The sequence below is a fragment of the Grammomys surdaster genome, unplaced genomic scaffold (assembly GCF_004785775.1).
Source record: "Grammomys surdaster isolate TR1022 unplaced genomic scaffold, NIH_TR_1.0 125861, whole genome shotgun sequence".
In the NCBI taxonomy this organism is placed as follows: domain Eukaryota; kingdom Metazoa; phylum Chordata; class Mammalia; order Rodentia; family Muridae; genus Grammomys; species Grammomys surdaster.
This window is the reverse complement of record NW_021620687.1, coordinates 705,243-730,879: the sequence shown is the minus strand read 5'-3', so window position 1 is coordinate 730,879 and position 25,637 is coordinate 705,243. Positions and strand designations below refer to the sequence as shown.

The 25,637-nt window shown below is 44.2% G+C and overlaps 1 pseudogene; it reads right to left on the bottom strand.

The window, feature by feature from the left end:
• The window catches only part of LOC114640988, a 162,059-nt pseudogene that overhangs the window by 69,465 nt on the left and 66,957 nt on the right, over positions 1-25,637 (bottom strand).

Below are 25,637 nucleotides of genomic sequence, written 5' to 3'. Positions count from 1 at the left end.
CTAAAAAGGATTCTATATACCCAGTATCCATAACTTTTCCCTCTACAATCCATTGTCTTTGCCTCAGACCAGTTGACAGGGCAGCTTCTGACTAGCTACCTCTAGGTAGCCTGGGGGGAGGGAGGGGTCTAGCAACTGACTTTCCTGAACTTGCCTGGACTTGCCCAGTTCTTAGGCATAGTCTCCTGAACTGGCAATTTGAAGCCTGTCATGGAATTAACCTAGCCTTCTCACCAAAAAGTATCAACAGATGATAAAACTGGAAAATGAAGGTTTGATAAGAAATGAGGTGCGAAATCTCAATGTTATCCTGTAACATTCCAAAGTGTCAAGGTTGCAATAGTAAAGCCAAGGAGACTCACGCAGACGGACGGACGGAGAGCAGACAGGATCTTAGAATGGATTCTGTACTTTGAAGGTAATTAGAGGAACTTGAGAAGGTCTGAAAATTAGATGGTAATAATGAACTAACATTAATTTTCTGATTTTGAGGGTTGCACCATGCCTTTGGGAGAGTATGATAGAACATAGCAAACCTATGCTGCAGTATTTCAGAGCAATAATAAAACGTGTGTATTGAGGTTTTTTGAATGATCAGCAATCAAGATTGCTCTAAGTTTAAAAGTTATTTAAAAATAAGAAAGGATATGGAGGAAGAAAACCATTGATTTGCAGTCTTTAACGAAAATGAGGAAAATAGCGGTGAAAAAAATAAATACAGGAACTGACTGGAGAGTGAGCCAAGGAAGCCCTGCATAGGAACAAGCACCACTTCCACCACTTTCTGGAGGCCCAGCAGCAGGGATGCTAGACACTTCCCTGTAGAAAGTCCTCCCCAGTCTGAGGATGGGTAGGTGTGGCCTCTTCCTGGAATCAGCTCTAGTAGCCTGGGGCTTTGACTCTGCCTTCCACCTTATCTTCAGGCTAGCCAGCTCTGTTGTTCTCCATGCCCCTGTGTGTTCCCATTGATTCACCCTGAGAGTTCACTACTACAACTGCCCAGATGTGGGGGCATGCGGAGTGTGTGGCTTTGGCTAAATAATAATACAGCTGATCGTATTCTCCGAAGGAGAAAGCCCTATTTTAGTCTCTTCACAGCCCTCAATATTTCTAGAAAAGTTAACAGTTCCTAAAAATTCTTGGCTTTGCTTCCCTTTTCTCTCTCCCACAAGACCAACAGCTCTGAGCCTACAGGGTCAGCGTACCCCTCATATCCATACCCTCCTCACAAGCTAGCCTCAAAGCATGGTCACAGAGCATCTCTGCCGGCAGACTCCACTAATCCCACAAGACTGGCCCTTGCTTTTCCGATGACCCCAATATACTGGAAATGCAAACGTTCTTCCATTGTTCATGTGAAGACCTCCACTCAGGGGAGACCCTCAAGTCTCCGGATGACACGACCATCTAATAATTCGCAAGACACCGAAACTGGATGCAAACCGCAAAAGGCTTTATTTCTGGATTTCAGGGTATCAATCGACTGAGGCCAATGCTCACAAGGGGAGCGTTGATCCCGAGGCTCAAGAGCGAGGGGTATTTAAAGGAGAAAACCGAAAACCAGGGTGAGGAGGGGGCTAGGGGGTTGTTAAGGAGACATAACATAAAAATAGCAGAAAATTCCAGAGGAGCCCAACCTACATGAGTCAGGGTCACATGAAAAACACTCTGTATACCTATTCTTCTCAAAAATGTGGTCCTGTCCTGTCACTGTGACCTTGCCCTGTCATTGTGGTTACCAGCTTCCTGGTTCCACCTAGCTGACTTGCATTCTTTTCTTCTCTTTTTGTGGTTAGCTAGTTCCCGTAACTAGCCTGTCCACATTCTTAGCTTGCTCCACATTCTTAGCTTGCTTCAGAGAGAATTTTCCATGCCCTTTTAAAGAAAAACCTAAGGAAGAATCTATAGATCATTTTATAAAATGATCTTCATAATTTTTCACTCTACACATGCCTCTGTCTGCTCTCATGTGCTCCTTCCAGACACTGCGCTCCTTCCACCGGAAACAGTTCTTGCTTTGGAGAACTCCATTGTCTTTTGATACGCTGTTGTAATCTGCCCATCGAAGCTTCTTCCATGATCTCTATCCAGAGCCTCATGGTATCTCCTATTATGTCTACTACTACAGAAACCCTCGCCATATTATACTAAAAGTCTTTGCTTATTTTATTGTAATGTCAAAGCACAGTCCCTTCGCCTACTAAATATCTAGCGCCATGGCTGGAGCATGTTATGAGCGCTGTGAATGCTAATATCCTCTCCCCAGAGCAGCTCTGAGCTCTCTGGCTATTCTCTGCAGTACTTGTGATCTGGTTTTTTAGTCCCAGAATATTTCTTATTAATTCATTTCAGGAGGTCCAGAATTAGGAGGTACAGTTTAAACAAACATCCCTATTAATTTGGGAACAAATTTTGAGAAGCCTTACTCTTGAATATAGAGCACTTTAACATTTCACCTCACTTCACAATTACTCTGTCTTGGGCTGGTCCCTTCTAGAAACTCTTTAATGTCTAGGATGCTAGGCAGATGCCTAACACCCATTGGTTCTATTGAGCTGGTGTTTTAGTTGCTCTCTTCCTAGTTGCATTTCCATGGAGACTCCAGGCCTCACTTGTTTATACTGAACCCCACTTTTCTGATTTTAGGACCTGTGTCTACTCATACTGACTTCAACATTTCGTCCACAGCCTTCACTCTGCCTACTCTCACAACCCTGTCATCCTCAGCTCTGAGGTCTCTCTTCTGCTCCTAACCACGGTTTTCTACAGTAAGACCTCTACCCTTCCAGAGCCTTGCCAGCCTTTGTCTGCCCAGAGCTTTCCCCACAACACAGTCCTTCCCAAAACACAGTGACAAAAGGCAAGATGAACAGAAACTTTGATAAGAAAAAACGTCACTTCTTTTCCAATTATAAACTCAACTTTCACTGAAAGATTTAAGAGACTGAAAGAGTGAAACTCTCGGGCTCCGTTAATCAGTGTCTCATTGAGTTAGAAAGTCAAGTGAAGAGAACTCCCTAGGCTCTTCCACATCCTAGGCTACGGCACATTTTATTTCTTCCCAACAAGCTCTACCGAGTTGTTTTCTTATCTGTTTCCCTCCCAAACCTAAGCTAGATCTAGCATCCAACATCAAGGTAGTCTCAGCTATACCGTGTCCCTAACATTCATTCACTTTCTGTCAGGTCCCAGGTCATCTGGTTTATTTTTCCCCATGTCCAGGTTATGAGATGCTAAAGAAACCATGCTTACCGATATTCAGGAAAACAAAGAAAAGTTGAAAAACGTTTATATAGATTGTCTCCAAGACTCAAATGGCCACAAAAATCAGAAGACGAATATATATTAGGAGTTGAACAAATGTAAGAGAAGGAGGCTTGCTGTGATTATTAGAAAGCAGAAATGAAGTTCAGTTAAAGGCATTCAAATTAGGGGGGACTGGGCTAAAAGTTATTGTAATGTAAGCTTGCTAACAATCTATATCCCAAAAAGATGCAGATTTTTATCCAGTCATAATCAGGTCTTTTTTTTTTTTTTTTTTTTTTTTTTTTTTGGTTTTTCGAGACAGGGTTTCTCTGTGTAAACCTGGCTGTCCTGGAACTCACTCTGTAGACCAGGCTGGCCTCGAACTCAGAAATTCGCCTGTCTCTGCCTCCCAAGTGCTGGGATTAAAGGCGTGCGCCACCACCGCCCGGCCATAATCAGGTCTTAATTAAACCGTTAACAAAAAGACCCACACATTCAATGGCTCGGATAAAAATGCACATCACTTCCATGGCGGACAAGAAGCAGGCAGATAGATGGAGGCAGACACAGTCCTGCTCCCTGAGCATTGCCAGCCGTGACAGAGCTCAGCCACTGCCTACACACACAGCCCCACGCTGGGGACTGGTGCCACCATCTCCCGAAGCCAGACAAAGATGCTCGTCAAAGCAGTCTATACATTACTGCCAGTCAGCTTCTCTACTGCAACACTGTTAAAACCCTTGTGGGCAATGGTAACAACACACAGCAGAAATAGACAAACCATGCTGAGAGAGAGCAGCAGCCTCTGCCCCACGGAACTCAAGTAACTGTCCATAAACCTATGTCTCGTCTTTTCAAGTGCCTTTATTGGTAAATCCAGTTCTGAGCCAATCGGTTTTCCTTCCTATCTTTGACATTTAATTTCACACCAAATTCACTCTCCAGGAATGAGGAGGACTGCCCACACAGTCACGTGAGCACCAGAGTTGTAGAGAAGGCGAGAACAACGCAGAGAAGCCTGGGTGGTAATGAGCTTTAAGGGCCTCATTTAATGGGCATAATGAAAGCAATCAACTACACACCATGGCAACAACTGCAGAGGAAGCAAGGCGGAGACGGGACAGACCAGAGGGAGACAGGGAGTGCAAGGGCTCGCTCACTCTTCATCATCCAAGCTCGTGTCACTGCTGTTTTTAACTCATCTTTCTCCAAAAAGAAAAGAAAAGATAGAAAGAAATGAAGGAAATCTAATGGGGATTCACTAATACGAATGGCGAGTGAGCTTAAACAAAGGGCGTGGCTTAAGAAGAAGCGAAGAGCCACCTGGGATGGCTTTGATTACAGTTTAGTTGGTGGCAGATGAGACCTCAGAAAAGACTGATGGGATAGAAAACCCACAGCCATTTCATCTGCGTCATGTCCCCTAGCCTTAGCTCCCTGCATGGGCTTGTATTTCTCTGAGGTCACGACTGTCCCTGCTGTTGCCTTTGCCTGTGGTGCCTACGAGCCACCCTTGTCTCCAGGCCTCAGGCCAGGAAGTGACTTCCTCCGGGTCTTCCCAGGGTCTACCCTTCAGAGTTAGCGACATTCCCCAAAGCTGCCTCAGCTACAGCCCCGGTTGCCGAAGCCGTGCAGCGTGCGTAGGCTGACGGCTGACTCGCCACCCATTCTGGATTAGTATCTTTTTCAGTGAGCAGACACTCACTGAGGACAAGAACCACGCTTCCTCTTCTGCTCACCTCGGTTCTCCCTCTTCCTATAAGAGTGCCATGCAGACAGTAAGCGCTCACTAAATGTTTCCGTGTCTCCAAACAGAACCTTGTATTTCCAGCTGCTCACCCTAGTCATCTCTCTGTCCCATCTCTCAATAAACACCCCGTGCCTGCCTCACAAACCGTGCGTGTACAAGGATGTTCTTGTAGGAGTGTTTGGGTCACAGCTGTGAAAAAGTTAACATCCAGTTTGTCTATCAGGAAGGTCATCTGAATGCAAACTGCTAATTCCTATACTGATAAGCTAGACAGCTGTAAAATGAGTTCATTGATCCCCACGTAGAAATCAATTCTCAAAAGAGCATCAAAGAATCACAGTATGTAATCTACAATGTCATTTGTGAAAATGACACGTCATTGTTTTCTTTCATTTTGTTTTTAATTTATTTATTTTTATTTTATGTGCACCGGTGTTTTGCCTGCATGCATGTCTATGTGAGGGTGCCCTTAGAACTGGAGTTACAGACTCTCAACTGTTGTTGTGAGCTGCCATGTGGAGCTGGAAATTGAACCCGGGTCCTCTGTAAAAACAGCCAGTGCTCTTAACCATTGAGCCATCTCTCCAGCCCCCGTTAGTTTCTTTTATTTGTTTTTTAAAGCTCTTGTTGTGTTGTTCAGGTGGAGGGTGTTACTTCAACTATCTGGGATTACAGGTGAGTACCATCAAGCCCGGCTTATATGTATTTTTATTATGTTTGTTTGTTTGTTGTGTATTTGAATTGAGCGTATATTCATGCCACACAGCATGTGTGTGGAGGTCAGACGACAGCCTGTGGGTATGGGTTCTTTCCTCTACTGTGTAAATTCTCGCGATTGAACCCAGGTCATCAGGCTTGGTGGCAAGAGCCTTTACCCACAACCCATCTTAGCCAGCATCTTATTATGTGTGTTTTCTTGTCAATTAAAAAAAAAAGAAAACTTAAAGCTTTTTAGTGTGTGGGTGTGCATGTGTGTGCGTGTACATGTGTGTGCATGTGCATGTGTGTGCAGGTGTGAGTGTGCATGTGTGTGCAGGTGTGTGCAGGTGTGAGTGTGCATGTGTGTGCATGTGTGTGCAGGTGTGAGTGTGCATGTGTGTGCATGTGCATGTGTTTGCATGTGTATGCATGTGCATGTGTGTGAGTGTGCATGTGTGTGCATGTGCATGTGTGTGCAGGTGTGAGTATGCATGTGTGTGCGTGTCCATGTGTGCATGTGTGTGCATGTGTGAGTGTGCATGTGTGTGCATGTCCATGTGTGCATGTGTGTGCATGTGTGAGTGTGCATGTGTGTGAGTGTGCATGTGTGTGCATGTGTGTGCGTGTGCATGTATGTGAACATGAGTGTGGAGCTTGTGGGGTTGAGAGAACAATTTCTCAGGAGTTGACTTTCTCTTGTTCTTGCCGCCCCTTGTTAGCTTCAGGGCTTCCGTGCTGTCTCTCACCTATCCTGATGGGATTACAAATGTGAGTTAAAGCATCCACATCTGACTTTTTAAGTTTCTAGGACTTGAACTCAAGCTTGCTGGTCAAAGTGCTTTTCCTTGTCAAACCCTCACATTAGCACCTACACTTAGATTTTTCTGAAGAAAAATAAAATTATAACTAAGAATCCCTTCCTGGGGGTTCACTTGCCCTACAGATCTGTGTTTTATTTTTATAACCTGTCTGTGACTGAATTCAGCTCCAGTCCTTACAGTCCTGGAGATGAAGCTGAAATCTTACAATCTAGACTCCCCTGAAGACTCTGAGTAATTCTTCTTTGGTGGAGTGTGAGATGAAAAAGAAAAAGAGGAGGAAAAGCCCGAGAAGGGTGCTAATAGCCTTTAGCCTCTGAGGAACTATTTAAAGTGCTCAGAGGAAATGGAATTTAAATGTATGGATTTAAAATCCTAGGCAGTTAACTATGGATTCATCCATCACTGAGCAGGGAAGTACCAGCAAGAAAGGCTAAAAACTCTCAGTTCCTAAGCGGGAGAGCTCGCTGCCTCCTCCATTTGACACAGAACAGTACATTCAACCCACCTACCCCGTACCCAGAGACTGGGGAGAAACGACACAGGAAGAATGAGAAAGCACGGAGCCGGCCCTCACACCCTCACACCCTCAGCCTGCTGCACCTCCAGATCCACTTTCTGACCTTTCCTGGCCAGTCCCAAGTGGAGGGGAGCTGAACTTCCTGGGCTGTGCCCACCAGCATTATCTTGGTGTGTGGCTTCCCTCTGGCTTTGCTGCTGAGTGTGAGAGGCTGGGAGGAAGAGAAGCAGGTGTCTGCATCATTCCCTTCCGGTTTGGGTGTCGTAGCTCTGGCTGTCACTAAGCTCCTGCACATCTAAGGATCGATTGGGTAGTGTCTCTGATAACTCTGGGCCTCAGGGGATTCATTTAAGACTAACTATCCCCCTCACTGCTGCAGGTTGAGGTGAGCTGATGGCTTCCTGAGGTTGTGACTCTCAGGATCCTTTCCTTGTGGGTTACCTATTTCTGCCCACACCTCTACAAATAGGGACCTCCTTTAAATCACTTCAATTAAACATGCAGACGCTGAGAACCTAGTGGGAGGAGCTTCAAGTGGAGATCACAACTGTCCCTAACAAATGGAAGGCGCCTACTCATTTTACTCCCTGGGGCCCTCAGCACGCCAGCCACTGAGTGAGGAAGAGAATCAGATGACACTGAAAGTCATTGAGAGTCTAAAAGCCACCTGAGCCAGGGATGGAATGCCAGTCCCAAGTCAGTCTTGGCAGCTTGTTTAAACCTGCTCCTGTAGAGGAAAAGGCATAGGCGTTTGCCTTCCAGGTTTCATTGCTCCCAAAGAGAACATTTCAAAAGAGTGCATTTGAGTCAGGCACAGGCTGTTCTGAAGGCTTCCTTCAAATTTTTTTTTCGTCCCTGGCTCTGGGCATCTGCAAAAAGAACCTAGAAGGCTCCATCCGGCTGACACTGAACATCACTACAGAAAGAGGGGACACATCTCTGCCAAGACCTCCTAGCACCAGGACCACCAAACCAGCTTCTAGATGCCCTAAGCCAATCTAAGTATCCTGTCCAGCCCTCCTTCCTTTCCAGTGCTTTTCCCCAGTTTGCCACACACATCTCTTGCCTCATTATCCCTTGTTTTTTAAGGACTACTTCTGAAGCCCATTATAGGGGAAATTATAGATGTTTGGCCCTATAGGCCTACTAGTTTATACAAGGAGCCCACTAGCTCTAGAACTGATTGCTGACCCCTGAACCCAGTGCCTGGAACTCACTGGCCCTGTAGACTGGTAGCACGTCTTCTAGATCAAGGCCCCATGCAAAGCATTCAAGCACGCCCCACACTGTGCCTAGAGGATGGATGAGCAGATAGCACAGAGGTCATCTGGAATGTTTCTAACAAGGCATAGGTGCAGGCTGCTATAATTACTTGGGGTGACCTAAATGCTTGATTCATTTCTGAGGGCACTTCAGAGCTGCACAAAACTTGGTCCTGAGGCTGGAGAAATGGCTCAGAAGTTAATTTTTCAGAGCACTGAAGTTCAGTTCCCGGTACACAGGTCAGGAAGCTCATGGCCTATAGCTTCCATTCTGGGGGATCTGCTGCCCTCTTCTAACCTCCTCAGCCTCCCTCAGGTGTACCCCACCACACACACACACACACACACACTCACAGACACACACACACACACACAGACACAAATACATCTTTAAATAAAACCTTGGTCCTTTTTTACATCTTCCATCTCAATATTCAGAAAGAAGATTGGGGGTATTAAAACCTTAGGGAACCTTCTGATCATCAAGTCCTATTTCTCAGCCTGGCATCTTAGATCTTAGCCTCTTTGCTTCTCCTGGGCTATTCCTGAAACTCAAGATCCCAGGCATCCTTTTCCTAACACATTGCCAGGAGGAGAGGTGCTGGACACTTGCTTCAGGAACCCAGTCTCCCCTGGTTCTAACCACTTCAGACAGGGAAGCATCTTCTGGAGGGGAGAAAATGCCTTTTATGTTCTGCCCAAGATATATGATGCTTGTCCTGAATTGTCTCCCTTCTCTGAGACCTAAGGCTTTTGAGAACAGAAGCAAGGCTTTCCACTCTGCTCCATCATCTCCTCTGCCCAGTCAAGCACTGGCCAAGTCTCCTGTTGGAAAAGGACAGAGAGCAAAACAAGACCACAGACTACTGACGCGAAGCGCCAGAACAGCACCGTTCTTCCCCAGCGGCTGGTTTCTAGCCATTCCACACTCCTCAGTTCAGTTCAGTCTCATCTTCCAGACACAACGGGAGAGGAACTGCCTTCCAAAGCTTCCTGCACTCTCCTCTAGACAGACTGTTGGTGCCATTGGAGGGCAAATATGGTGGGAGCCGTCAGACTTTGGATAAAGAGCACTGCCTTTGCTGAAGGCACACACTGCATCTGAAGGCAAATCTCAGCTCTACCAGATATACAATGGGTGTGTAACAGAAGCCTCAGGTCTGCCACCAGAAACATGAGAATTACACACACACACACACACACACACACAATCCACCTTCCCTGCCATCCAAGAAACACTCAGGTGACCCTGCCTTTATTATTATTCAGACGATCTCCTCGTCCTCTAAATTTGAGTCTTTCAGACGTACCCTGGACCCTTCTTGCCTGTGTGGATCTAAAAAGACAAGTCACATTAGTGTGGCAAGGATTAAATGTGTCAGCATGGTTCAGTGGTTTAGTCTTGGGAATCATGACATTCACTGCTGCTCTCCTGATGACATGCAGGATGACAAGCCACTACTCTTCAAGCTGGTATGGAGTGCCCAGTGCTCTCAAGGCTCTGAAGCAGAGGCTAGGGATGCGAGGACACACTCTCCTAAGCACGGACAGACTCAGAACAGACAGAACCATAAAAGTTATGCATCTTTCACAGTTCCGGCATTGCATTAAAGTCAAGGACAATATGATTGATGGGTCGGTTTAAAACATATTCATATTTACCATTAAAATAAGCTCTAAGGCAAATCCTCCAGGCAGAGAGGTTAGACCTTCGACAGAGGTGAGTCCAACTACTGGCAGGGCTGATGGGCTCCTGACTCCCTCACAGAAGGTTGTGGAAGGCTCATAGAAACTAGGACTTTTAAGGTGAGGCTTGGAGAAATGAGCGGAAGGCTTTCAGGTGGGCCTGAGGGAATAAGAAATGGAAAGATTCTCACACTGCAGAGCACACAAGGAAGAAGAAAGTGAAAACAGAGTCATGAGCAAAGGTCAGGGCCTCGAGAGTCTTTGAGATCACACAGACAACTGTATTTGGTGCGGCTGTGGAGCCCTTGAAGGATATAGTGAAATAAATGGTCACATTTCATTCAAAGAAGTAATTCTGGGAAGAAAGAGGAAGAAGCTGCAGGTCACGTGATAGAGAAAACTGGAAGGTGACAGTCTAGATGAGAGGTGACAAAGGCCAAAAAGGAAGTGGAAGCCACCAGAGTGTGTACGAGATGCAAATGTGAATTATTTTATTATTTCCTGTGTTCTAAGACCTCTAACTGACTTAAGTCATCCAAATCCTGACGAGGTCCTTTGTGTCAAATATAACTATTATTCCTATCCTTTTTTGATGTTATTTTAAACAGCTTTTTTCATTCTATGTGTGTGGGCATTTTGCCTGCATGTATGTCTGTGCACCACCTGCATGCCTGGCATCTCCAGATGGCAGAAGAGGATGTCAGATCTCCTGGAACTGGAGTGGCATACAGTGGTGAGCCAACATATGGGTCCTGGGAACAAAACTTGAGTCCTCTGCAAAAGCAACAAGTACTCTTAACTGCCGAGCTCTCTTCAGCCATCTTTCTGTTCTTAAGATGAGAAAAATGCAGCAGAGTCCCATGGGTAATAAACATTCAGAACCAAGGTTCAGACTCAAGCAAGTCTTGTTTCAAACTCATGATCACTGCCATACGAATCTATATCTCTAAGGGAATCAGCACACTGTGTATGGGACTTTGACAGAGGGAGAAAAGAATTGTGTCTATATGTGAGTAACCAAATGAACAAAGAAGAGGAATGTTTGCAGGGAAGGGTAGCAAGGTTGCTTGGAGATGGACTTTCTCGTGCCCACGGAATGTCAGCAGAGATGGATACGGGCATTGGGGAGGAGCTGGATCCTTTGATTTCTCAGCATAGCACGGTGACTGGTTCGTGCAGCAGGTATGTGTTTGGCATTCGGAAGTTCAGGTACCCTCAAGAGAAGCATCCAGGGTAGGAGTGATGATGAAGGGGAGGAGTCATGTAGGAAGAGAAGTGGATTGGCTATGGAGTCCTAGAAAGATCCAACAGGACAGAAATACACAGAGGAAGGCCACCAACTGGGAGTTACTTCAACACAGTTAAGTCCTGTACACAGAAAATAAAGAAAGCGCTGGACAGTGGTAGTGCACGCCTTTAATCCCAGCACTTGGGAGGCAGAGGCAGGCAGATTTCTGAGTTCAAGGCCAGCCTGGTCTACAGAGTGAGTTCCAGGACAGCTAGGGCTACCCAGAGAAACCCTATCTTGAAAAACAAACAAACAAAAAAAAGAAAAGAAAGAAAGCAAAACTTCTTTCTTATGTCATGATGTCGATGGCAGCGTGGGAAGGGAGATAAGGAGTGGAAAATAAAACATGGTCAACACTGGTCACAGTTCCGACATATAGTTATAATATGCACCAAAGTAATTATGAGGAAATTCCCCAAAGGAACACTGACACAGACAATGTGGAACACAGACAAGGGAGGCGGTGTTCTCTCAGTCAGCATCACACCACAGCTGCTCGCGACATCACATCTGGCATGGCTTCGGCCCCGCCTTTGCCCATGAGCGTTGCATCCATACCTAAATCGCATGTTGTTCTAAGATACTTGCAACACATCTGTCTGTCTGTCAGTCATCTCCCGTGTCGCCTGTCAGCACCTCCTGACATCTATCTCCAAACACTGCCATGCATTGTGTGGAAAACCGTGGGTGTTGGAGCCAGCTCATGAGTCTACACAAAACAAGCCGGGCTGGGATAGTTATTGCTGATTTTTAAATTCTCAGATCTTCCAAAACAGAAACTGTAAGGAACAGAGCCTGCATCTCCTGCATGGGACGGGGCAGCAGAGCCTGCATCTCCTGCACGGGACGGGGCTGCAGGTGCTCATTTCTTCTTAATGTTTGGAATAAGAAAATATTCAAGATGTCATCCTTCCCTTCTTTTTCATCTGCTTCATGTAAATGTAGCCACGCTCTGTCCATATGCTTTTATAATGCATGTAAAGCCAAATTTCATTCAGGGATCTTCTCTCAGGTAAGTCCCTGACGTCTCCATTCTTAGATTTATCTAAAGAACCCTGTTGCTGACAGGTTACCTGAACTGTATGTGCGCTATTGCTATAGTTAAACCTACCGCGATCATAACTTTCATTTCTGTCTGGTAAGCATTGAGAAATCCACATGAGGCACAAAACCCAAGTTGCACAACAAAGACCCTAGCACTTCCCAGTGTCCCACAGACAAAAGAGCAGGAAGTGCCCTTTACCCTGGAAGCAGGTTTTCTAAGCTCCAGCAGCTGTGAGGTTGGTAACTTTTATCCAGAGGAAGAGGGGAACATTTTTTCTGTTCCCTAGAGAGGAAAATGAATTATTTTCTGTTTGTAGCTTTCACACACCTGACAGCCAAGCCGGGCCTTGGGCCAGTGAATAACTCACTTGTTCAGTTAATGCCATGAGGAAAGGACAGGCTGCCAAATAAGGTGCACATTTTCGTCAAGACATCTTATAAAAAGGATTGTAGATTAGAAATGTCATGGGCAGTGTAGGTCCCCTCTGGGAAATGCTTGATGCTGGGCTCTGTGGTGGCTCAGAGGGACTAAGAAGGAGCCAGTGTGAAGGGCACAAGGTTCCTGGCTAGGCTGACAAGAGCCTCTGGAAGTGGCCATGATGCCATGTAGGTTGTGGTTGTGACTAGAACTGAAGCAAAGGCAGAATGGGGGAGGGCGGGGGAGTCCCAGGCATAAAACCCGACTTAGGCAGCAACTTGAACTGCTGTTTCAGTCAGACAGCCTGACCCTCCCGAGCCATCTTTCTTTCCCATCAGTGGCACCAAGGGCTGGAGCCACAGCATTGAGCTGCTCTGAGGACTAAATCCTGTGTGGATCAACTTTCTATTGTCCTCAGGAAAATAGTCTAAAGGAAGAAAGATTTGTGTTGGCTCTTGTCTTCAACTGTCTCTGATCATGGTCATTCTGCTGTATGGCTTTGGACCTGTATTCCCCAGCTTCTGTGACTAGTGCAGCAATTCAGACCAATGTGCAAGGGTCTGGGGTAAGACTTACAGTCCTCTGAGGTACTCAAGCGAGGTCACGGAGGAATTCTATTTTCAGATGGCTCCAACTTGATCCCCATAGTGGCTGCATGAGTTTACATTACCACAGGCAAGGTCCTCTTCCATCCTTACCAGCAGTTGCTCTCACTTGCTTTCCTCACGATGTCCGTTCTGTTAGGGGAGAGATGTAATCTCAATGTGATTTTAATTTGCATTTCCCTGACAGTTAAGACCACCAAATTCTTTTCCAAGTGTGTATTAGCCATTTGTGTTTCTTCCATTGAAAACTATCCGTTCATTAGACTATTGACCAGAGAGAGGGTTTTGTGCATGTGCATTTGCAGTTCTTACATATTCTAAATATTAACCTGTCTTAGACACAGTTAGAATTATTTTTCCATTCTGTGGATTATCTCTGGTGATTATTTTGCTGTGCAGAAGTTTGGGATTTTATTGTTCCTTTTATGTAATCCCTTTGTCACTTAATGGGATCGTTTCTTGTACTATTTTCAGAAAGTCCCTCCTATACAGTCCTTTACCTGTATCTTGAAGTCGTTTTCTTATGTTCTCCATTAGCACTGTCAAAGGTCCAGGCCTTATGTTGATATCGTGATTCATTTTTTGCAGGGTGAGAGATTCGGGTCTAGCATCCTTCTTGTGATGCAGATACCCAGATTCTCCATCACTACTTCCTACCAGACTCCCCGCCCCGACTCTGGTATATCTTTTGACTACTTTGTCAAAAGTTAAGTGGCCGTAGCACTGTGGATCACTTTCTGGATCCTCCATTCTATTCCATGGCTCTGTTTCTATGACACTACAATGATGCTCCTGTTACTATGGCTCTACAGGATACTTTGAAGTCAGATACTATGATACCTCCAGCATTGCTCTTTCTGCTCAGAATCATGTTTGCTGTTTAGGGAGTCTTCCCTGCTTCTGTGTGAATTTTGGTATTGATTTTTCCAGTTCTTAAACTGAAACTAATGCCAACCTTCCTGCCTCAGTCTCTTGATTAATCCCAATTGGGATTAAGGACATTTAAACTTTTGATGAAATTTAGCTTCCCTAATCAAAGTCCCAATGAAACCAGGAATAGAAAGAACATATGTAAATATAAGCTACAAGACCACAGGCTGAGCCACTATACTCTGCTCTGTGATGTTTTAATGTAAAACAGAGCCAACAACTCCATCTTAGAACTGCCTTAGCTACACCATAGGGGTTTTGTATTTTCCATTTGAGTCTATTGCTTTGATAAAACAGCATGACCAAGGCACCTTAGAGAAGGAAGAATATTTGGGGTTTGTGGTTACAGAGCATAGGAGTCCATCACCGTCATGGTGTGGAATTGCAGCAGCAGACACACGTGGCAACTGTAGCTGGGAGCTAAGAGCTGAGGGCTCACATCTAGAACCATAAACAGGAAGGAAAGAAAACAAACTTGGAATGGCATATGACATTTGAAATCTCAAAATGATGGACTTCCTCCCATCAGGTCACACCTCTTAAACCTACCCAAAAAGGACCAAGTATCCAAATGCCCCAGAATTTGGGGGTCATCTCATCCAAAGCACTGCACCATTAGAGAGCTTCAGGTTTAAAACCACAGTGCCAAGTCACTACACATATCAGAATGCCTTAACACAACAGTGAATGTGGCACACAGTGGCAAGCATGAGAGAAGGTAGAGCATCCATGCATGGCTGGTGAGAATACAAAGTCCTGGTGCCACTCTGGAGAATGGTTTCGTTATTGCCTGTTGGAACATGGCCAAAGGAATGACATGTTGAACACTGTCTTGGGGACTTGTAGGAGAGGTTCTAGAAAAAGGCAGAGGACCTTTCACTTATAGTACATTTTCTTTTCTGGATTGTTTTTGGATGTGATTTTGTGCCTCCTGCGACAAGCATTTTATTTCAATTTATACAACATGTTTATTATTGTTGGATGACAGAATACGGCTTATAGAACTCAATCTGGTAAAAGGATATGCTGAGCGCTGTCCTCCACGCACCGTGAGTCTAAATATGGCCTTCCGCCTTGATTTTGTGCTTTCCCAGATATAATCTATAGTATGTGCCCGGTAATGGTGCTTAAATTGATCTGTCCTGAGAAAGTTCTGGGAAAGGGCTGCTCTGTTACTATTTAGTATGTACTAACTGGCATTTATTTACATGTTTTTCTGATCATGTTTTTCCTTCCTTGGACCATTTCTTTGTTACATTTATGTGTAAAAGTACATTGAAACGGAAGTAAGGTTGTCTACAGCATTAGACTGTAGCCACCCATTCTTTAAGGTCCTCAAATTCCAGGTTTTTGCAGGCCGCTCTGCATAGGTCAATGAAGGTCAACCGTTGTCCTTTCAAGACTTAAACTAGACTTACCTTATATTATGCTTTGAATGTTGTTTGAACATTTGGTCCATGGCTGGTACTGCTGCTTGGGAGTTTGTGGAACCTTTAAGAGGGGCTTTGTAGGAAGGATTAGTGGGGGCAGGTTTTGATGTTTCTAGTTCAGTCCATGTTCCCATTCTGTCTCTGTTTCTTGGTTTACCTAGGTGTGAGCAAATAGCCTCATGCTCCTGCCTCCAGTGTTTAGAGCTACAAAATAAACCCCATTCCATTAAGTCAGGTTTTGGTCAGAGCAATGAGAAAAGTAAGTAATAGACCATACAATTCAGAAAGAATCCTTGTGAGTGTATCACAGCAAGTCCAAAGTTAGTTTTCATCCAGAAACTTGTATGTAAATGCAAAGCATCTTTTTTCATAATATTTACAAACCTGCAAACTAACCAAATGTCCAGAATGGGTGAATTGTCAAGGAAACTGCATACTAACATACCTATACTACAGTTTACCTGACGGATGCCAGCTATATCACAACTCCCAGTCAATGTTAAAAGAAATAAGCCATTGTTACGTGCAACAACTAGAATAAAACTTTAGAAGAAGGAATCAAGCACTCCATTCTCAAAACGATGCACTCTGCATGCTTCCATCCATATAGCCTTTATGGGACAACGTAGTTATAGTGACGGAAAGATGCATGGCCCCCAGAGCTAGGGTTACAGCACAGGTGTTGTGAGGTAGACCATCAACGTGCCTTGTCATGACAGTCAGCCAAGAACCTTGATTTGTAGTGGTGGTTATGTGGAGTCAAATTATACATTACATGTGCACAAATATGCACACACGCACAATACACACATACATAACTAATGACACCAGAAAGAGCCCTGTGGACTACACCAATGTCTATTTCCTTGCACTGATATTACACTATAGTTACATGCAATCCTTAGATTGGGAGAAGACAGCAATCCACACCATAGGTTTCTATATCCTATTAAAGAAGAAAGAAAGGCAGCCCCTCCCCCCAGCCACGTCATCTCTCTCATGCACAAAGAAGAAATCAAAGGCAACTTCTGCATTTAGATTTCAAAGATCAAACAATGCAAGCATGCTTTTCTTTTCTTGTAGACTTCTAGTTGGATTATATTATACACTTAATGAAAATATCCTATTAATATAGAAATGAGGGAGATAAATTAGGTCTATAAAATCATATGGCCCAAATTAAAATTCGAATAATTTACATAGACAAAGAAAGCCAAGTACATCATAAAACTGGTAGGCAAATTAAAATTCCTAATAGTTTAAGAAAAAAAAACCTTTGCATGACAATCAGTCACTTCATTAGTTCTGATACTAATGAAGCATACACTAATATACTAAATGCATACACTTAAATGTTTAATCATTTAAATGTTAAATCTTCTCAGTGTAATTTGAACTAATTGTCCACAATTCAAATATGTTTTCCTGGATTTTAACCTTCTCCAAATATTAAGCCTTTTTTTCCCTTCTGGATACATCATGAGTTAATTAAAGTATGAGAAAAGGTCCTCTCCGCCCCCACCCCTTACATCACAGAAGTTCAGAGTCTCTCTGAATTCACCTCAAACTTGGATGATTGAGGAAGCACGTCCTAGAGGATTTATTATAGAAAAAGCCTGGCAGAACTTCAGAAAGGACATCTTCCAGAGACCACGGGTGGTCACAAATAGGTGCCTGGCTGTAGAAAGAGCTGAGGAAATGAATCCAAGCTACAAGGCAGCTTAGGATAACAGATCAGGGAAGGGCTTTTAAGGTCCAAGAATAAATTACAAAGAGCAGTACATAACTCCCTAGAAGAGCTCTGAAAACAAACTGTCAACACAAGACTATTCGAAAGTGTTATTCTCCGCAGATGTCCCCTGAGGGTTTTCATTTCCACCATGGGATAAAGCATAGATGTTCAGAGATGAGTAGTGCTCTCTTATGATTTATTTGGCACAATTAATTTCACAAATCTTTTCAAGGTGTCATGGCTGATGAGGTTTTTTCCTGTTCATTTCTGTTTTCCATTCCAGTTCCTTAAAGCCTCAACTTCAAATTAGTTATATTCCTTAAGGAGAGACAGAGACATTTCGCTGGGTCATTAAAGAAAGTGTCATCATACTGTTTGTTTTTTAATTCATTTTATGTCCCAATCTCTGCCCCTGCTCTTGCCCCCCCCCCATACACAGTCCCTCCTCCCATCACTTTCCCCTTCTCCTCTGAGAGGGTGGAGCCCCCTTCCATATATCCCCCACCCTGGCACATCAAGTCTCTGCAGGGCTAGGCACATCCTCTCCCACTGAGGCCAGACAAAGTAACCCAGTTAGAGGAACATATTCCAGACAGGCAACAGCTTTTGTGACAGCCCCTGCTCCAATTGTTTGGGGCCCACATGGAGACCAAGCTGCTCATCTGCTACATACATGCAGGGGGTGCACAGGTCCAGCCCGTGTATGTTCTTTGGTTAGTAGATCAGTCTCTGAGTGCTCCTAAGGGCCCAGGTTAGTTCCTGTGGAGTTCCTATCTCTTTCAGTGCCCTCTATCCTTCCCACAACTCTTCCCATAAGAGCCCCAAGCTCCATCCTATGTATTTGGTTATGGGTCTCTGCATCTGTCTCAGTCAGTTGCTGGCTGGGGCTTCTTAGAGGACAGTTATGCTCAGCTCCTTTCATGCATGTCCTTTTGGGTCTGGGTGACCTCAATCAGGATGATATTCTCAAGTTCTATTCATTCACCTGCAAAATTCATGATGTCTTTGTTTTTAATAGATGAATAGAATTCCACTGTGTAGATGTACCACATTTTCTTTATTAATTTTTTAGTTGAAGGACATCTAGGTTGTTTCCAGTTTCTGGCTTTTACAAATAAAACTGCTATGAACATAGTTGAGCAAGTATCTCTGTGGTATAATGGGGCATCTTTTGGGTATACGCACAGGAGTGGTATATCTGGGTCCTGGGGTAAAACTATTCCTAGTTTTCTGAGAAACTGCCAAATTAATTTCCAAATTAGTACAAGTTTGCACTCCCACCAGCAATGGAGGAGTGCTCTCCCTGCAACACAACCTCGCCAGCATGAGCTGTCACTTGAATTTTTTATCTAAGTCATTCTGGTGTATGTAGGATGGGAAGTCCTTAAAAGAACAATAAAAGCTAAAATAATCCTGAACAAAGAACCTCCAGAAGTATCACCATCCCTGACCTCAAGGTATACTACAGAGCAATAGTAATAAAAACTGCATTCTATTGGTATAGGAACAGATAGGTTGATAAATACAATCAAATCAAAGGCCCAGGTATAAACCCATAAACCTATTGACACTTGATTTTTGACAAAAAAGGAAAAACCATATAATGAAAAAAAAGAAAGTATTTTCAACAAATGTTGCTGGTCTAACTGGATGTCTGCATGTAGAGAAATGCAAATAGATCTGTATCCATCACTCTGTACAAAACTCAAGCCCAAGTAGATCAAAGAACTCAACTTAAGGCAGATATACTAAATCTAATTGAACAGAAAGTGGGGCATAGCTTTGAACTTTGGTACAGGAGACAGTTTCCTGAACAGAACACTAATGGTTCAGGGTCTAAGATCAACAATTGATAATAGAACTTCATAAAACTGCAAAGCTTCTGCAAGACAAAAGACACCAGACAAAGGACAAAACATCAGCTTACACATTAGGAAAGGATCTTTACCAGTTCTCCATCTGACAGAGGGCTGATATCCAAAATACATAACGAACTCAAAAAGCTAGACACCAACAACTCAAATAACTCAATTTAAAGATGGGATCCAGAGATTGAACAGAGAATTCTCAACAGAGGAATCTCAAATAGCCAAGAAGCACTTACAGAAATGCTTGACATCCTTAGTCATCAGGGAAATGCAAATCAAAATGACCCTGAGATTCTTATCCTACTGTTAACCACAGAACCTTGTTTTCTATCTAGATTGAATCTAAGGCAGAGGCTTTCAGCCTCTCTAATGCTGCAACACTCATATACAGTTTCTCACACTGTGGTAATCCCAACCATAAAATCATATTTGTTGCCACTCTATAACTGAAATTTTGTTGCTGTTATGAATATCTGATATACAGGATATCTGATGTGTGACCCCTATGATAGAGTCATTCAACTCCCTGAAGAAGTTGCAACCCACAGGTTACGAATCACTGATCTACAGAGCTCAAGGGATCACATTTTCAATTTATAGCCCTCCCCAAGAAAAGGCAGGAACATGGGATTGAAATGTACACAAGTCATCCGCCCTAAAGACTAAGTATAATGGCCGTCTTTTCTCTCCAGGAATCCACCTGTATTCCTATGGAATTTCTTCCCCAAAAACTCTTTTGACAAGAACCACTCTTAAAAAATACAAATCAAGTTTCTGTCCTTGTCTGTATTAAAACAGTGAAAGAAACAGAGGTTGATTTACGAGAGCCACACCCCAGTGAAGTTCTCTCAATCTGTCTGTGGTGACTTTCATGCAAAAGTAAAGTTCACAGGATACCCCAAACTTGCCAAATCCAATCAATGGAGTGTCTCAAAGCATAATGATCAACAAAGGTATTATGAATTGAATATTTCTGTATAGTAATTTATTCATCAGGTTTTTTAAATCCTTATTAAATGTTGATTCATTCAATGTGAGGACTAATATTTACTTATTTGACAGCAACCAATATACTTACACGTTGGTAGACCTCCTACAACAGGTTTTTAACCCCAGTCCAGGTTGGAAATCATTGTTCTGAAGAATGCCATGAAGCAATCTGGTGAGTGACTTAATTGGGAATCTTTTGTCTGTTTACATGGTCATGGATAGCACACCATTCCTTGGAAGAGGGTAACAAACGTCTACTCACTATAGACAGGAAAATAACAACAAACTAAGGTAAGGATACCACCAAAGTCCAATGGGTGAACCAATGAGTTTTATCGAGGTAACTTCTAAGAATATGGTTGAAAGTTTACTTACAGGGGCAAAAATGACTCCAAAAACAGCTATATTGGCAAAGCCCACACCAACACAGGTGACAACTCACCAAAGCTGGGAACCTGGAACACACTGAATAGCCTATAAGCAGCTCAAAGGGATGGAGAGTGTTCCTTCCCATTCAGCTGTTCTGAGCATTTCCAGTCAGCTCAGCTTGTCTCTGCTTCTTCCAGGCAGATTGGCTGGCCTGAGAGTGTCTCTAGGCAGTCTTTCCGGATCACCTGTGCCTGGAGGAGGAGCCTAGTGAATCTGGTCAGGTTTAGGGACTTCCTGAAGCATTTCCTGTTGTTTATTTCCTGAGCTTAAGGAGCTGCTCTGCTGGATTAAAAGGATCAGAGGAAACAGCTACACAACCATGGGAAATTAAAATATCATTTTAAAAAAGAGGGGGAAAAAAAACAAGCAAAAGTAACTTAGAAGTTTGGCCAAGATACCCTGGGGGTCATTCAGTCTCACCCAGTCTGCACAGCTAGCTCAAATGTCATACATGTGTGAACCTCATGTTAGGAAAGCTTCTGCCAGGTTCTGTAAAGAGTCTTGAGCCACAATATCACCATCTGTCTCACTGGCTCTGTCTAGTGTTTCTGTTTTCTCTCTCTCTCTCTTTTTCTCTCTCTCTCTCTCTCTCTCTCTCTCTCTCTCTCTCTCTCTCTCTGTGTGTGTGTGTGTGTGTGTTTGTGTGTGTGTTGTTTCTGTACTAGGTACTGATACCAGGCATTCATTATGATTTTGCTTAGAAGGCAGACTTTAATGATATAGTCCAACAATGTGGCCTCTCAGGGGTGGTAGGGACCTGACCAAAAACCTGGTGTCTCTTTAAGATAAGAAGACAAGAAATCTGGCTGTCTCTTTGTGTTGTTTATTTTCCAGTGTCTCTTACTTCCCAGGGGTGCGTCTGGTTTGTGAATCATTATAGGAAAAAAATTACTTGATAGAAAACTATTGCTCCCACTGGAACAGAGAGCCAATTATCAATCAAAAAAATGAACAGGTGTGACTGTGAAATCCACGCTGTACCCCTAGTCATCCTGTTACCCAGACACCACCAGCCGGTGAGTTGTGCTGACTCTTGTATTTGTGAAATGGAGGCTGCTAGTTCTCTATGCGTCTCTGTGTATGACAGGCCTGGCTTTGATTTCTTAAAAAAATCTTTTTCAACAACTGCACTTTCTATATGTCTAGAAGCAGCAAATACACACAGAGAGAGAAAGAAAGAAAGAGACAGAGAGAGAGAGAGAGAGAGAGAGAGAGAGAGAGAGAGAGAGAGAGAGAGAGCATGTACACACACATACATCTATAAACATGTCTACTGTCTACTTATATGCATACACATATGTGAGTGAATACGAATATAAATTTATATAATATGCACACAATCTAGAAGATATAGTGCAAATATCATATAGTTCTGTCACCAAGAAAACGAAAACGCACAAGGATTTAAATGAACGAGACTGGTCTGCATGCCGCTGTGGACAGAGAGCTCTGGCCTCTGCTAGGGCCCTTCTAGCCTGAGCAGTTGTAATAGCCGTGTGGGTGGTAAGCCCGTGGGCTGTGCGGGGAAGGAAAGGATCTCTAGGAAGGATCATCTGACACTCTCGGCCTCCAGAACCAACAGGAGGCTTCTGCATTGCCTCCCCTCATTCCTCAAAAGAAACTAGACAGTTACAGAGACATACTCAAATGGGTCAAGTCAAGTTATAAAGAAAAATAAACCTTAGGACCGAGCTTTTAGCTTCACTCGATCTGACAGCACAAACGCCACAGAACTCGGGTTTGAACAAAATTAAGAGAAACCCTGCTGGAACTCCAGCTTATCCAGGAATTGGTAAGAGACTTTAATCACGCATGTGAGAAAGCTTTCAGAGCAGATTGCCATGTGACCCCCCTGCACTGAAAATAGATGAGAGTGTCACTAATATTTAATTTTAAAAGCTGTATTTATTATTAATTATGTATATAAATAATTATGTGTATGTATGCCTGAGTGTGTGCAAGTGTGCCAGACGGGTGAAGATACACGTGGAGGTCAGAGGAAGGTGTACGATCCCCTGAGCCAATCCGCTGGGGGCATTTTCTCAACTGAAGTTCCGTCTTCCCAAATGACTCTAGCGCACGTCAAGTTGACAAAAAGATTACCCAGCACACCAAACAGCACAGAACTAAACTAAAACTCTGTGACCCCCCCCCAAAAAAAAACCCAAAACCCAAAACAAAAACAAAACAAAACAAAAAAACCCTTCTTTTTAAGTTGATGTCTCAGACATGTTGGCATAGTCACATAAAACCAAATACCAAAAGAAAAATTCAACTTAAAAATTAGCTGTCAATTCTAAGAGAAAATGCAAATGAAACCAAGTTGTAGGGGCAAATTAATTCTAAAAGTATTTCAATATTAGACAAACTTAAAGGGTTTTAAATATGGATGTACATACAAAGGAACTCTGACTACGTATCCTGACGGCCCACCTCTCCACCCGTATTCTCTCCCAGTTCCACCCTTACAAATCCCTCCCTCCATCCTTACCTCCACCCCTTCTCCTCCGAGAATCGGAAGGCCTCCTTGGATACCACCGCATTTTTTTTTTTTTTTTTGGTTTTTCGAGACAGAGTTTCTCTGTGTAGCCCTGGCTGTCCTGGAACTCACTCTGTAGACCAGGCTGGCCTCGAACTCAGAAAGCCGCCTGCCTCTGCCTCCCAAGTGCTGGGATTAAAGGCGTGCGCCACCACCACCCGGCTACCACCGAATTCTTGAGTAGGCCTATGTATCCTCTCCCACTGAGGCCCAACAAGTTATAGGAAGGAGATCAAATGGCAGGCAACAGAGTCAGAGACAGCTCCCACCCCAATTGTTAGGGGACCCACATGAAGACCATGCTGCACACCTGCTACAAATGTGTAGGAGGCCTAGCCCCAGACCCTGTGTGCTCTTTGGTGGTTCCGTCTCTGTGAATGTTGGCTCCTTGCCAACAGGTCCAGGCACGAGGAGTGCAGTCCTGGTCCTGCCGAGTCTCTCTAGGGCTGAGTGAGATGGTGAGTGTCGATGGTGCAAAAGAAACATACCGGCCGGGAGTCTTGTCGAAGCAGGAACTCAATTTTATTGCATCAGCCTCTCACTTACATAAACTCAGAGCATAGGGAGGGGGATTTTTGGTGGGGTGAGATGACATAAGAGGTGGAGAAGGGTGGCAGAGGGTATGGGGTGACTGACAGGGCCAGTGGCAAAGCTCTACATTAGCAATGGCGGGGCAGAGGTAGGGCCAAACAGGTCTTGCTGAATCATCCCAGTATGGAAATGACTGAGACAGGCCTCAAAACTCGAGCCAACCTTAGGCTCTCCCACAAGGCCGCAGAAACTCGAGCCAGGCTCGGGTTTGTCCACAAGGCCCAAAACATGGCCGAAATGGGGCCCAACATGTGAGATCCTATGGCCCAGGTTAGTCGACTCTGTAGGTCTTCTTGTGGTGTTCTTGACTCCTCCCACTCACTCAGTTCTAACCCCCACTCTTTCACAAGACTCCTCAAGCACCACCTGATGTTTGACTGTGGGTCTCTGCATCTGTTTCCATCCTCTGCTGGATGAAGCCTCTCAGGAGACAGTTACGCTAGGCTCCTGTCTGCAAGCACAGAAGAGTATCGTTAATAGCGTCAGATGTTGGCTCTTGGGTCTCAAGTTGGGCCAGTCATTGGTTGGCTGTTCCCTCAGTCTCTGTTCCATCTTTTTCCCTGTGCTTTTGTGGGTAGATTGATGTCCTCCTCCCTCCACTGGAAGTCCCATCTGGCTACAGAGGGTGACCATTTCAGTCTCCATATCCCCTACTGATAGGAGTCTCAGCTAGGGTCAACCCCATAGACTCCTGGGAATCTCCCCCATCTCAGGTGTTTCTAATCAAGGGTCAAAAAAACAAAACAAACAAACAAACAAACAAAAAACAACAACAGCAAAACTTTCTTAATTACATAACACCATGAAAAATATTACTTCCAATAAAGGTTGATTTTATTTTTTTCATCAAAAGTCTAGGCTATTTTTTCTGTAGTGGCAGCAAGAGAGGGGTTTGCTGCCCTTTTCTGATATCAGAACATGTTGTAATAAACTGGCCCAAGCCATTCAGTCTTTTTGACAGCTCTTTTCTGCTTTTCCTTCAACATGCTACAAACTAAAGAGCAGAAATCGAGTCAAGGCCTGAGAACCTCGGGGAGGTGCTTAGGGAAGAGTAGGAGGGGCTTAGACAGGTGGGAGGGGCTTAGGGAAGAGATGGGAAAGACTATAGAAGACAGGAGATACTAAAGAGGAAGTGGAAATCTGGAGGATGAAGGGATACAGAAGCCAGACAGGGAGATAAGGGAGAGGAGTTCAAGGGGTGATCAATCAAATGAAATACGTATGAACATGTCATAAAGAAACTTGTTACTTAGTAAAGTAATTTTAGAAAAAGGTTTTGAAAAAATGGCCGAGTCTCGTGAGAGAGGCATGGGCAGAGCCACAGTTGAGTTTTGTGTTCCGGCTAAGTGGTCCCTGAAACAATGGGCACACGGAGCAAGGGTGGGGCTGACACAGAAAGTACAACAGACATCTGTCAGTCAGTATGAAGGGCTGAGCTCAGTGATTCCAAACTTCAAAAGCAGGGGAATTCACGGAGCAGATGCTCGCTGACCACCCGTGAAGCAGGGGTCACCTAGGAGCCAACTATACTTAGTGGTGTGGCGTTGGTTGGTTGGTTGGTTGGTTGGTTGGTTGGTTGGTTTGGATTTTGTATGGTTGGTTGGTTGGTTGGTTGGTTGGTTGGTTGGTTGGTTGACTGGCTGGCTGGATGGCTGGATGGATGGATGGCTTGGTTGGGGGTTTTGAGACAGGATCTCACTCTGTAGCCCTGGCTGGACTGAAAATTGGTATGTAGACCAGGTTAGCCTCGAACTCACAGATATCGTGTGCCTCTGCTTCCTAAGTGCTGGTA